Genomic DNA, 14,728 nt, shown 5'->3' with positions numbered 1-14,728 from the left:
AGACAAGGTGTGATTAAAGCATTGTAACCTGATAATGCCGTCATTAGTGAATTTCTTTTACAAGAATATGAAGAGACTTTAAGATGATAAGAAGGCTACAAAGGTTATTTACTAACAAAGTGCAAGTGTATAAATCCCACTTGTTTCGAGGAATCTCCTATATAGAAGCAAATGTCTGATTTATAGCTACCAGTTACTGTAAATGTTAAACTTTTAGAGTAAATAGATTCAGGAGTCATCTTCTTTTGACACCCCCAGAATGATGCTGTCTTTGGGTCTGATTCTTTGCAACTTTGTCTATTGCAAATATAAATGCAGAAGGAGGTGCCAGACATCCCCTCGCTGCATTTGCGATCCCATCGCTGTGACTGAGGTCACAGCCTGGGATTAACATCATCAAACAAAAGAGATGAAAAACCAGCGCTATGTTCTTAACCCCTTACCGCCGCAGCCTGTTTTTGCCTTCCTGACAGAGCCCTTTTTTTCAAATCTGACATGTATCACTTAAGTGGGGATAACTTTTTATTGCTTTTACTTATCCCAGTGTTTTTGAGATTGTTTTCTCGTGACACATTGTACTTTAAGTTAGTGGTAAATTTTGGTCGATACAGTCTGTGTTTATTTGTGAAAAATACCAAAATGTCATAAAAAAATTGAAAATTTTGCAATTTGCAAAATGTTAGATTTTCTGCTTGTGAGACAAATAATCATACCACTCAAAATAGTTAATAACTAACAAAGACCATCTTTGCTGATGACACTAAACTGAGTAGAATTATTGAATCAACAGAGGATGTGAACATACTTCAAAATGATCTTAACAAACTAGATGAGTGGGCTAAAAAGTGGAAGATGAGGTTCAATGTGGATAAATGCAAGGTTATGCATCTCGGGAGACGTAACCAGTGTGTAAGTTACAACCTAAGCGGGGAGGCATTAGGTACTTCAGCACTTGAAAAGGATCTAGGAGTCCATATAGATAATAAGCTGGGGTGCAGTGTTCAATGTCACATTGCAACAAAAAAGGCCAACAGAATTCTAGCATGTATTAAAAGGGGCATGGAAACTAGGGACTCAAAAGTAATTATGCCACTGTACAAGGCATTGGTTAGACCGCATCTTGAATATGGAGTACAGTTCTGGGCCCCACACTATAAAAAGGACATCATGGAATTGGAAAAAACCCAAAGAAGAGCAACAAAGCTTATCAGGGGAATGGAGAATTTAAGCTATGAGGAGAGATTAAGCAAGCTAGGACTATTTACACTTGAGAAGAGACGTTTAAGGGGGGACATGCTCAACATGTACAAATATATCAGGGGCCAATATAAGGAACTCTCAAGCACTCTTTTTACTGCAAGAAAGGAAACTAGGACACGAGGGCACGAATTTAGATTAGAGGAAAGAAAATTTCGTTCCCTCAAAAGAAAAAATTTCTTTACGGTCAGAGCAGTCAAACTTTGGAACTCTCTTCCTGGAGAGGTGGTGTTGGCAGATACAATAAATACGTTCAAAATAAGGTTGGACAAGCATTTATTGGATACAAATATCCAGGGGTACTAATAAGAACCATATTCTGTCTTTTACAAGGGATAAGCTATTAAAACGTAGGTTGAACTAGATGGACGCAAGTCTTTATTCAGCCTTATCTACTATGTAACTATGTAACTATGTAACCATATGTCTACTTTATGTTACCATCATTATTTCAACCTCCTTTTAATTTTTTTGGACACTTGGGGGCAGCAGAGACAAAATTATACACAGAACACGGAAAACGCTGCAATTGACTGTTCACATTTGAACAGCCAATTGCAGCGATCGCCGATGGGGGGGGGGCATCGCTGCCCCCCCTGGGCCACGAGGGAAGATGTCTGCTGTCAGGGACAGCAGCCATCGTCCCTTTGTCACCGCGTCTATAGACGCGGTGACAGTTTAAAGTCATGACGTACATTTATGCCATGCGTCGGGAAGTACATCCCGACCATGACGTAAATGTACGTCAAATGTCGGGAAGGGGTTAATTGCTCCGCCGTGAAATCCTATGGGTTCTGAGTGGCTTGACTATCTGTTGGAACCACACTTTATAGTTCAGACCCACATTCACATAGCAGTTTCTTTAGGGAAATATCCCAAGTCAAAACGCCATTTTTATATATTCGACACTTACTTAAGAATTCAGTCTCGCGTGCCCGTAACAGTTTTTTTTGACCAGTGATATTTTTCAATCAAGACAAGACAGGTGTAATCTGTATGAAATTTACTTAATGGTTCAATCTCGCTTCCCATAGCAGGTTCTTTTGGAAAACACAATCCAAATGCTTAAAGGTATAAAAGCATTTAATATCCACGAAATCACAAAAAACATGTATAAAACAAAGTTCACAAAAACACTGTTGAGGGGCGGGGTGGAAACCAGATGTAGGAGTGAGATGTTCCGGCCGCCGGCGCTGCAGACGTGGCGGGCTGGGCTGGGATTACCATCATGACTGTTGGATGCAATGTTTCCCACAGGTGGATTCATCTGCAGAGACATTTGAATCAGCGTATACTGCTGAATGAGACACTTTGGGGGACCCCCTGGCCAGGGCTAAAGGGTCTGTCCCCAGCCCCCCTGGGCTGTGGGGGATGGGCTGATGCCAGTAAAGTGTAAAACACAGAATAAATAATTGGTTTCTGTTGTGGAACAACATGCTCCAGCAAGCCTCCACTGCATGCATGGACTTGGAGAACCACAAATCCCAGCATGCGGGGCATTAATGGGCCCTCAGGTTCTTGTAGTTCCACAACAAAACCAATACCTAAATAAAACACACAAACACAACGTAATAAAGTATAACTTTTATACACACCACACATACTGTATATACTTACCTATAGGGTCCACTGTAGGCCTGTCCTCTTCTACATGTAGAATCCATAAGGTACCGGTGAAAATAAATCATACTCACCACCCCATCCAGTGTAGATTGTGTCCTCTTTGGTCTATGGCGTTTGTCCCAATAATGCGTCGCAGCAAACCTGGTCGCACGGTGGCACATTAAGTCTGACAATATGGCATAATATGGAGTTACAGGTGAGTGAAATAGCAGCGATTATGTCATTTTTTTTAATCACCGCTGCGCATGTGTCAGATGCACTACTTTATTGTACAACACTGAACTGTACAGTATGTTAAATAGACATTTTTGTCTGAAAATACTATTGCATAGACGTGTGTCTCATTATGCTATTTATTACAGGCTATGGGGATAAGTATACAGTATGGTCGAAGTACATATTGTAGCAGACCAGACTCTGGTCTATGGCTACCATGTTTCAACTAGGGCTTCATGGGAACCCACATCTATGGAGCCAATGACAGGATAGTTTACACTTGTGTAAGGGAATCGCCGTATGTGCGTCCCATTACGCTATATACAGCATGAGCGACCAGACTCGAGCGCTAAGCGTGTTAACAATATAGCTACCGGGTTTCAGCCAAGGCTTCAAGGGAACCCACATCTTTGGAGATATCGACGGCATACAGTACTTTACACTTGTGTAAGGGCATTGCTGTACGTGCGTCCTATTACGCTACATTAGTTAAACACAGAATTATGCTACTGAAAGAATGACATACAGTAAGAGCAGGCCAGACTCGAGCACCAAGCGGGTTAACAAAATGGCTACTGGGTTTCAGCTAGGGCTTCATGGGAGCCCACATCTGTGAAGCTATTGATGGCATAGTTTACACTTGTGTAAGGGAATTGCTGTACGTGCATCTCATTACGTTACTCTAGTTAAACACAGAATTACGCTACTGTATGAATGACATAAAGTAAGAGCAGGCCAGATTCAAGAACTGAGCGGGTTAACAAAATGGCTACCGGGTTTCAGCCAGGGCTTCATGGGAGCCCACATATTTTATTAATGGCATAGTTTACACTTGTGAATGGGAAGGGTGGGTACAGATATGTTAGCTATAAGATGGTACCTTAACGTTGAACTGCACCTCCAGTGACCTTCCCTTTTTTCTGGTAATGACTCCACTGGCTTTCCTAAACTATTGAAGAGAGACTAGATCTGTACCATTGGCATATTTATAACTAGCTGACCCGCCCGGCGTTGCCCGGGAAAACCTTGGGGTTTCTTTATTTCCAAAATTGCTGAAAAATGTCATCTTACAGTATGCTGTGACAAAGACCTAAGATTGTAATTTGTTATAGATTCCACCATAATGTTAGAATGTGTTTGCATTGATACTCAATGATGGCAATGAAATCAGGTGTGGTGTTGTTGTTTGAAACACCACACTCCTGAGTTGAAAACTTGTATGTGTTGATGAATTCCACATCCACTCCTCAGATTTAGCACCTACTGTATGACATATCCTCCAACATCTGAGGGTCAGAAATCGGTACAAAATCAGAAAGGGACATGTCCACACCTCAATTTCTATACTTTCAATGGTACAGTTTCTAGGGTGTGTAATTACCGGCGCTGAGTGCGTGGGGTCCGGGGTGGGCGTTACTTACCGCGCCATAATTAATTAAAAATTCACTGCTCCCTGCCACTGCCACTCCCCTCACCGAACCTGCATGCAGCAGTCTCTGAGGTCTGGGGATCTATAAAGCACATGCACCGAGCATCTCTACCAAACAGTGGAGCACTGCCGGGGGGCGGAGCCACGGCGGCATGAGAGAGGGCGTGAGGTCTGGCTCTCCTGACCACGGGATGGTGATTCCCCGCTCTCCTGCCTAGCTCTCCCGCCGACCAGCAGTGCATGGCAAGCGGACTTGTGGACGTGTGGTGTGGGGGTGTTCTCCTACCTTCCCTCCGATGGTGACGGAGGGAGCGTGCATCATTGTGGGAGCCGGAGCGTGGCTGGGCGGGCAGCGGCGGTCCTGGAGACCCGGATGCGGGGTCTCTCCTCCTTTCGGGCCGAGTGACGAAGGTGGAGGATGCGTCATCGGCCGGTGGACGCCGCGTCATCAGTCGGCTCCATATGAGACTCTGTGAGCGGCGTGCTGGCGTGCTGCAGCCGCCAACAAGCCAGAGCGGCAGGAGCAGTGCGGAGTGAGGGGCAGCAGCGGCGCACTCAAGGTGCAAGTATCCCGGCCGATCTTAAACAGTGGTTTAAGCAGTAGAAGGGGCCATACTAGAACGTGGACTGGTGAGCTCTCTTTGTTATCTGGATAACTGCGTATACCACAATTGCTGTTTGATGCTGTTTTGATGCTGCTTGATAGTCCCCCATTCCTGGTGTCTGTATATTGACTTGCAATCTGGTGTCTTACTTAGGACACACAAAGAAGTACAGGATGGGGAAAACAGGTCATAACTCGGCTGCCGCACCCCTAGAAAAATACGCCCGCACAGTACCAGCTGCCAATAGTTCCCAACCAAGTACCCCACAATCCACACCTGTTAAAGGAGGGAAAGATACCACACAAGCCGAAGTCACCCTGTCCCAGGTTTTAGAAGCAGTAAACAAGTGTGAAACACATCTTACTGAACAAATGTCAAAAGTACAATCAGACATTATGCTACTAAGAAGTGATGCACAGGCTATTAGGGACAGAATGGCGGAGGTGGAATCCCGTATATCCAATATGGAGGACACCTTAAGCCCGATTCAGACTCAACTCAAGTCGCTCTCGAGCCAGGTCACTGACATAAGGCAGAGAATGACAGATATGGAAGGCCGGCTTAGACGTAGCAACGTCAGATTTGTTGGTCTGGAGGAGCGAGCAGAGGGGGGAAACCCTGAGAAATTTTTGGAGGAGTGGTTGGTAAAGGAGTACGGGCGAGAAGCCTTCTCACATGTGTTTGGCATAGAGAGAGCACATCGGGTCCCGGCACGCCCTTTCCCTCCAGGGGGTCCCCCTAGAACGATGATTGCCAAAATTCTGCACTTTAAAGATAAAGAGGCGATACTACGGCTATCAAGATCTGCAGGAGACCTGACTTTTAATGGGAAAAAAGTTGCAGTGTTTCCCGACCTCCCCAGAGAAATACAAAAGGACAGAGCTAGATTCAGAGAACAAAAAGCGCGCCTCCGTGATCTAAATTTAAAATATGCAATGCTTTACTCCTCTAAGCTCAGGGTGGAGGCGAATGGAGGGACTAAATTTTTTTTAACACCAGAGGAGGCTGCCAGCTGGTTGGACATTACATTTCCAGGAAAGAAGCAATTGTCATCAACTTAGGCGTGACGCTTGCTGATTAGAATCATTGCTCCATGGTGTATAGTCAGGTCGTGCATGAGTAATACTGAAGAATTTTGTCTGTATTTGCAGAGATGTAAACAGCTGACTTGGTTAAAATGGAGGGAACATAAATAGTGCACATGACGTATGAGTAGAAAATTTCTAGATAAAGTTTATGTGTATAGAGTTGTGCAGTAAGAGTCAGGATGAAGAGATATTACTATGCTTGTCGGGTCGGGGGAGGTGGGGAGGGGTTAGGGGTGAATATTATTGTGTAATACAAAAATTTGGTCAGGAGAGCTAGCCACGGTTCATGGTGGCTAAGAATTAAGCTCCCGATAAAAAAAAGGAAAAAAAGGAAGGATTGGGGAGGGGTGGCGGGGAAGAGAGGTATGCCTATAGGGGTAGGTTATACAGGGTGGGGGGAGGAGGGTGGGGAGGGGTGTATGTTTGTGTGTGAAAGGTACAGGTTGGTTCCTCAGGTGCTCCCCCATCCGATCATTGAAAGGAGATGGCTTAGATGGTTAGTCTTGTGACATGGAATGTCAGAGGCCTAAATAATAAGCATAAAAGATCACTGGTACTAGACCAATGTAAAACTTGGGCCTCTGACATAATCTGTATCCAGGAAACACATCTAAGTAAAGAGCGTCTAGGGTCTATGAAAAGGTCATGGATGGGGTATATATACCACGCCCCATTTACCTCGACGTCAAGAGGGGTTGCACTCATTATTAAGAAATCTCTTGTATTCGAAGCCTATAATGTAAAGATTGACCCACTGGGGAGATATATATTTTTAGATTGCAATATTAATCACGTCAGAGTTTGTCTGTTGACTGTATACATCCCACCTCCTTTTTCATATTATGTTTTGAATGAGGCAGTGGAATTTATAGCGGCATATCCAGATAATAAGGTTCTTTGTGCAGGAGATTTCAATAATATATTATCTCCACAGCTGGATAGGTGGTCTAAGGGGAGGGGGAGGGATGTACAGACTAAAACTAAATTTGCAAATTATATTGAAAAAATAGGATGGAGGGACCCTTGGCGAGAACGATACCCTGATCTTAAACAGTATTCATGTTATTCTGGAACGTATGAGGCATTTTCTAGGATCGATATGGTATTAGTCTCCGATAATATGATTAACAATGTGACATCCATTCAGTATAAGGGTCGGGGCATTTCCGACCACTCCCCACTACTGATAGAATTAAATCTAGATCTTGGGGGGGGGTTTAAATTTTGGAAATTACAGCCATACTGGCTCTCTCAAATAGATATAAAAGAGCTACAGCAAGAGGTAGATGCCTTTTTTTCTATTAACGAGGGGTCAACACAACAGGTTAATATTTGGGATACGTTTAAGGCTTATTTAAGGGGGATATTAATTAAGAAAATTGCATATCTTAAAGCACAATATAGAAAAAAGGTGGTAGAATTGGAGACCCGGGCGATACAGGCAGAAAATAAATATCTCTTGACCAAATCAGTGGTAGAACGGGACGCCTGGGAAAAGGCCAAAACAGAGTGGGTAGAATATATCAATGAGGCTAACACACGTAGAATGATGAGCAAGGCCAGTAGATGGTATATGGGGGTGGATAGGGGGGGAAAACTGATGGCTCATTTGGCCAAAAGTGATAGCCCCTCAAATAAGATCACTAAAATCTGTAAAGAGGGCTGCGCAGACTTGACATCTACCCCTGATATTGTAGAGGAATTCACTGAATACTTTTCTAACCTCTATCAGTCCCGGCTTAAGATAGGTCAGGAGGAGGTGGATGCATTTGTCCAAAAGACTGGGATGCCCAGGTTAACAGAGGATTCTAAAAACGCACTGGACGCCCCCATAACATCACAAGAGGTTAAGGAAGCATTGAATTCGCTCTCAAAGGGGAAGGCCCCGGGAATTGACGGCCTCCCAAGTGAGGTATACCAAAAACTGGGAGAGAAAATTATACCGCATATCCATTCACTATATAAGTGCATGGCAGAGGAGGAAGTGTTGCCAAAGACAATGGCGGAGGCTTTGATAGTGCTCATACCAAAGGAGGGGAAGGATACCACCTTGGTGGAGTCCTATAGGCCTATCTCGCTGATCCCAACAGATGCCAAGATACTGGCCAAAATTTTGGCCGGTAGACTTGGCAGGGTGATCGGCGAGATAGTTGCAGCGGATCAGACGGGCTTTATAGGTGGAAAATCCACAACGATTAACCTCAGAAAGGTTTTTTCCTATATACAGAATAGGAAAATCCGGGGATCGGAGGGCTTGATCGCGTCTTTTGACGCGGTCAAGGCCTTCGATTCCATAGAATGGCGGTTCCTGTGGTCTGTACTGGAGGCTGCCGGCTTTGGCCCGGGGTTTGTTAAGTGGGTGAGGGTGCTATATACTGCCCCGCAGGCTAGGGTGACCGCCAATGGATATGTGGGGGCTTCTTTCCCATTGAGGAGAGGGACGCGCCAGGGGTGTCCGCTGTCTCCGCTATTGTTTGCGGTGGCAGTTGAACCCCTGGCGTGTCTCTTAAGGCAAAAACTGGGTATCAGCCATTCCCTAGGACAAGATAATATAATTTCCCTATACGCGGATGATCTGCTAGTAGGAGTCTCGGACCCAAATAGTAATGTCGGCGAGGTCCTGGCGACGGTTCAGGAATTTGGGGAATATTCCGGCCTTGTCATTAACCAGCAAAAATCTAACTTAATGGTAGTAGGGAATGTCAACGTAGGCACTGATAGGGAAATATACTCCTTGAGGAGGGCCGAGAAATTCAAATACCTGGGGGTCATTGTATCAAATGATCCTGGAGATTATTTGGAGGACAACCTTGCCCCGATCCTGGTACGCTTTAAAAACCAGAGTAGATGTTGGAGTAAATTACCCCTGACCCTACTTGGGCGTATCAACCTGTTTAAGATGCTGGTTTTACCTAAACTCCTCTACTGTCTCCAACATTCTCCGGTGTATATAAGGGATGATTTTTTTAGGAAAGTGAATAGCGTCATTACATCTTTTATATGGAAGGGAAAACGACCCCGTATAAAGATGGAGACATTATGGAAAAAGCGTAATGATGGAGGCCTTGCCCTCCCAAATATCAAATTATATTACTGGGCAACACAAATCACCCACTTGAAAACATGGATGGATGAGGGGACAGTGGAGGAGGAAATCAGACAATTGATCCGTGGTATGGGAATAGAATGGAACCCACTCCAGGTTCTATTGATGGAGGGAGCCAGAAAGAAATTTCCACCTATTATAATGCAAGCCTTTAGGATATGGAAAAGAGTGTGTAAAATGGATAATTATGATGGTATAGATCCGGAAACCGCTATTTTCTCATTAACTCTGTTAAATGAGCTTAATAAAATGGGCACTGGTAAAGGTTGGGCGAGGTATGGCATTACGCAGATTCAACAGTTATACCAGAATGGTAATTTTAAGCCATATAATACACTATGTTTAGAATTTGGGCTACCAACAACAATGCTCTTTAGTTATATACAGTTAAAACAAGCGTTAGAACCCTATGGAATAAGGCGGGCAGGATTTATGACTGAAACCCCGATCAAGACCATTATAAATAAATTACCGCAAAAAAAAAAACTATCTGTGGTATATACTCACTTATTAGGGAGTAATGCTGATACGGGAATCCCGAAACTTAAAATGAAGTGGGAAGCAGACTTCCCTAACTTGACAGGAGGAATGTGGGACAGGGCCTTGAAATCCCCGGTTAGGGCCACAAATTCAATGCGCATACAGATGGTACAATTTAACATCTTACATCGGGTGTATTTAACATCCGTTAAGATGAAGAGATTTGGGGCAACTGCCACTGATATATGTCCTAGGTGTGGGATCCATCAAGGCACATTTATACACTTGATCTGGTATTGTACGGGGGTCCTACGGTTCTGGGAGAGGGTCTCAGAGGTTTTAGAAAAAGTGGGTGTCCCCCAGGCCAAAATAACCCCTATGAATATATTGTTAGGACTCTGGACGCATGAGGGAATCTCAAGAGACATAAGCACCTTGGCGTTATGCCTATCCTCAACTGCAAATATGGTTATTGCACGTAATTGGTTGGGGGCTAAGGAACCACAATTTCAGGAATGGTTAAATCTGGTAGAAATAACATATCAACACGAAAGAGCGACCTATGCAATAAGGGGAAGTCAAGAAAAGTTTGATAGAATTTGGTCACAATGGATAAGGTATAAGAGTTTATAAGGTAAGGGGATAGTTATTGGCATAATTATTATTGATACACCAAGTACACTAATATTACAAGGAATAAATTGCAAGAATTTAGATATAATTGTATTGGAGACATATACTGTAGCACTATAAGGTGTTTATAGGCACGGGTATTCTTATAAAAATTTTTTCTTTCTTTTTTTTTTTTTTTTTTTTCTTCTTTTTTCGTTATGATTGATGGAAATATATACTGTCACACTTCACGGTGTCTATACACATGAGAAATTGTTTAATTATGAATTAAGTTTAGTGTGCTCAGCGAAATTGCAGTTAGGATGTATAGGCAAATATAGGTGGATGCCAGATGGATAAGGGTGTATCTGATGGATCCCTAGTAAGGGGGGATGGGAGGGGTGCAAGAGGGAGGGAACCTGTACCTGTTTTTATTGTATTGTATGTATGTTTTTTTTCTTTTTCTGTTTTTCTATGTGATGATGTCATTGAAAATAGAAATAAAAACTGAATTAAAAAAAAAAAAACAGTGGAGCAGCCCCTGAGTGTGGGAGCATGTCCTCGGGCCTGGCCACATGATGTCATGACGCGACGCACATTATCCGCACCACTGTAATGCACCACTGGGAATGGGTGCAATGGGCCAAATTCTTCCCTACACCCGCCGGACAAATCCACTGATCCAGCCATCACAATCATCAATGGATGCATTGATAAGGTTTGGAGTTTAAGAAGTTGAAGAATAAGACTGAAAAAAAGAATTGCCATGTTACAAAGTGTACAATTTACTCAATAAATCGTGAAAAAAATAAGTTCTGATTCAAACTGATAATTGTTTGGATGGGGTTGGTTGTGAAACAAATCTATAGGTGGGGGTATGGATATTGTGGGCATAATTGGTGTTTGTTACACCTACAGGGGGCCCTCAATTGATGGGATTTTCACTACAGTGTCACGGTCACAGTGTCACCATAGGGGGATTCCCAATTGGGGTCCAGGTGGTCTTTTAGGGACCCTTTACAATCCTGTAGGTCTCTTCTCCTTGAGCTTACAGTCTCCCTTAATGATAGTCAATCACTGAGGGAGACCGTAGGCTCCAGGAGAAGAGACCAACGGGATTGTAAAGGGGTCCCTAAAAGACCACCTGAACCCCAATTGGAAATCCCCCTACGGTGACACTGTAGTGAGAATTTCTCATCAACTGGGGACCCCCTGTAGGTGTACCAAACACCAATTATGCCCACAATATCCATACCCCCTCCACCTATCAGTGATCAGTTTGAATCAGAATTTATTTTTTAATCCTACTTTCATTTCTTGATTGTACTGTACTTCTATGTACACATATTTTTTTCACGATTTATTGAGTAAATTGTACACTATAACGTGACAAATCTTCATCTCAGTCTTATTCTTCAACTTCTTACACTCATAACATTCAAACAAATGCATGCAGCGCTCATGCCCATCGACCAAACATTATCTATGAACCAAAAGTGTCTGGGAAACCCTTAAGGCAGAGCAGTGCCTGATATCCAACTGACTAACAGGGTGAGTGCAGTGTACCCACTTTGTATTGATCAATGGGTGTATTGGCCAGGACAAAGATTTCTCAGTGCAACTGGCCGGGGAGCGCAGTGACGGGCTGGAGGACTGGAGAGACGGATATGGGGAACAAAGTAGAAACGGTACATTAGGTACAGTTTTTATTTGCCGGTACAGACGGTTAAATAAACAGCAAATTATTTTTTATGTGTTCTGTGTGTTTGTGTGTGTTGTACTGTTTTGTGTAACGTGACAAATCTTCATCTCAGTCTTATTCTTCAACTTCTTACACTCATAACATTCAAACAAATGCATGCAGCGCTCATGCCCATCGACCAAACATTATCTATGAACCAAAAGAGTCTGGGAAACCCTTAAGGCAGAGCAGTGCCTGATATCCAACTGACTAACAGGGTGAGTGCAGTGTACCCACTTTGTATTGATCAATGGGTGTATTGGCCAGGACAAAGATTTCTCAGTGCAACTGGCCGGGGAGCGCAGTGACAGGCTGGAGGACTGGAGAGACGGATATGGGGAACAAAGTAGAAACGGTACATTAGGTACAGTTTTTATTTGCCGGTACAGACGGTTAAATAAACAGCAAATTATTTTTTATGTGTTCTGTGTGTTTCTGTGTGTTGTACTGTTTTTGTGTGTGTGTTGTAGTGTATGTGGTTGTGTGTGTTGTATTGTATGTATCTGTCCAATGCGTAAGTGTGTGAGGTGTGCTACGTATATACAGTATGTGTGTGTTGTGTCTTTGTGTATCTGTGCAATGTTTAAGTGTGTGTTTTGTGTGTGTCGTACTGTTTTTTGGGTGTGTGTGGTGAATGTGGGTGTGTGTTGTGCTGTTAGAGGTATGTTATGTGTGTGTGTTGTGTGTATCTGCCCTATGTGTAAGTGCATAAGGTGTGCTATGTATAAATCTGTGTGTGTGTAGTGTGCTGTGTGTATCTGTGCAATGTTTAAGTGTGTGTTTTGTGTATTGTACTGTTTTTGGGGGGGTGTTGTAGTGAATGTGGGTGTGTGTTGTACTGTGAGTGTTGTGTTGTGTGTATCTGCCGAATGTGTAAGTTTGTGATGTGTGCTACGTATATATATGTGTGTGTAGTGTGCTTTGCGTATCCTGGCAATGTTTAAGTGTGTGTGTTCTGTGTGTTTGTTGTACTGTTTTTGGGTGTGTGTTGTAGTGTGTATGGATTTGTATTGTACTGCATGTGGTGTGTTGTGTGTGTGTGTATCTGTCCAATGTGTAAGTGTGTGAGGTGCTCTACGTATAAATGTGTGTGTTGTGTGCTATGTGTGCGTATGTGGTGTACTGTGTGTGCGTGTACAATGTGTATGTGTGTGTGTGTTTTGTGGTCTATGTATATCCTCAATTATTTCCTAATTGTTTAAAGCCTTCACCATAATGTTAGTTAATGTGCAGGCATGGGTGGGCAAACCCCATTTAAGAAGGATCGCCTATACAATGCAATCTGGGTGGAATATTACCTCCCAGGATCGCATTGTAATGTGCGAGCAAATCACTGGGATTTACCTTTCTGTACTCCCTCCCTGCTATGCCCTCAGCCAGGTGGTCTGCCAACAGTGTGGCCTGTATCCCATAGGCTACAACGGGCTACCGCCATCCCAGAATGGTGGTATCCCTGGACCCGATGCTGCCCGATATTGATACATCAGGCAGCATCACCTCCCCCAAGAAACCTGTGGGGAAGCTGCTACAAGTGAAGCAAGTGGAATCACAGCGGGAATCCTTCCATCTTGCATTCGGGGAATACTTAATATTTGCGGCTTTACCCTGAAAACGGGTGTTTTCGGGGTATTGACCACAAATTTTAAATGATAAATGGACCCCACTGCAAGCTAATTATGTGATCTGTATCCCATAAGCAAATGCCATATTCAACAACCATGAGCAGTATCCTGGTTAATCTGACAGTATTGCATCCTCCATAGAAACCTATTGGGGGTGACAGCTGCAAGTGAAATCAGATTTGATGCTGTCCCTCCCATACATCATCAAATCAGTGGTTCCCAACCTCAATCCTCAAGTACCCCAGACAGTTTATGTTTTCCAGGTCCTCCTGCAGATCCTTTCATTCACTGACACATTAAAAACATGTACTGTTGCTGGTACTTGAGGACTGAGGTTGGGAACCACTGATTTGATGATCCTAAATACTTGTACACACACTCACACATTGAACACATGTTGTGGGAGAATAAGTAGAAAATATTGGTACTGCTTTCCTAGCACGGCGCCCGTCTCATTGATTGTATGCCTTAAGTTTAAGGTACTTAAGGCATACAATCAACGCGATCGACCCGATTTTTTTTTTTTTTATCTCATGGATCTTATGCATCCATGAGATAAAAAATCGTGAGCCCCCAATAACCATTGTTAACGCCACCAGCACTATCAACGCCAACCCGAAGCGTGGCGAGCACAGCGGTACGCGTCCTCCGACCCTTTCATACCCCCACTATCCACGTCGGCGTGGAGTTGATTTTATATAGTGTGGCGAGCCACCGAGCCCGAAGCGTGGCGTACGGATGCGGACTACTTTACATGTATTCCGCGTCCCCTCGCAGGGCTCGCTGCGCTCGCCACACTATATAAAATCAACTCCACGCTGATGTGGATAGTGGGGGTATGAAAAGGTCGGAGGACGCGTACCGCCGCCCCTCTCGGGCTCGCTGCGCTTGCCACGCTTCGGGTTGGCGTCAATAGTGGGGTGGCGTTAACAATGGGGAGACCATTTCA

General features: G+C 43.8%; 1 protein-coding gene across 5 annotated transcripts in view; it reads left to right on the top strand.

Annotated features, from left to right (window-relative positions):
• The window catches only part of LOC146052146 (prefoldin subunit 4-like), a 51,970-nt gene that overhangs the window by 33,674 nt on the left and 3,568 nt on the right, over window positions 1-14,728 (top strand). The gene's annotated exons all lie outside the window — the stretch shown is intronic.

This window comes from Crinia signifera, unplaced genomic scaffold, assembly GCF_055691185.1.
Source record: "Crinia signifera unplaced genomic scaffold, ASM5569118v1 HAP2_SCAFFOLD_106, whole genome shotgun sequence".
Classification (NCBI taxonomy): Eukaryota; Metazoa; Chordata; class Amphibia; order Anura; family Myobatrachidae; genus Crinia; species Crinia signifera.
Note: the sequence above shows the minus strand (reverse complement) of the source record. Positions and strands in the feature narration are given on the sequence as shown.